Genomic DNA, 683 nt, shown 5'->3' with positions numbered 1-683 from the left:
TTGTCATTTGATACCAGGATGCTTTTTATTTCTTCTTTGATCTCTTTGGTAACCCAATCATTGTTTAATAGCATGCTATTCAGCTTCCAAGTGTTAGAATCTTTTTGATTGTTTTTATTGTAGTTTATTTCTAATATTATGCTACTTCGTCTGAGATGATTTCAATCTTCCTGAATTTGGAGAGACTTTGCCTGTTACACAGTATGTCGTCTGTCTTTGAAATTGTCCCATGTGCACTTGAGAAGAACATATACTCCATGGTATTGGAGTGAAATATTCTGAAGAAGTCAATTAAGTCGTTCTGATATAGTGAGTCATTTTGGATTGCTGTTTCTTTGTGCTTATTTTTTGTCTAGAGCAGCCGTGGGCAAACTATGGCCCACAGGCCGGATCCAGCCCATTTGAAATGAATAAAACTAATAAAAAAAAAAAGACCGTACCCTTTTATGTAATGATGTTTACTTTGAATTTATATTAGTTCACACAAACACTCCATCCATGCTTTTGTTCCAGCCCTCCGGTCCAGTTTAAGAACCCATTGTGGCCCTCGAGTCAAAAAGTTTGCCCACCCCTGTGAATCTAGGCTGAGAAAGGCTTGCTGATCTCCGTGTTTCTCCTCCCATCCAGAATCAACACCTCTTGGGGATGAATGATCCCAGCGATGGCCCTAACACACACACAGT

Source organism: Myotis davidii, unplaced genomic scaffold (genome assembly GCF_000327345.1).
Source record: "Myotis davidii unplaced genomic scaffold, ASM32734v1 scaffold631, whole genome shotgun sequence".
Taxonomy (NCBI): domain Eukaryota; kingdom Metazoa; phylum Chordata; class Mammalia; order Chiroptera; family Vespertilionidae; genus Myotis; species Myotis davidii.
Note: the sequence above shows the minus strand (reverse complement) of the source record.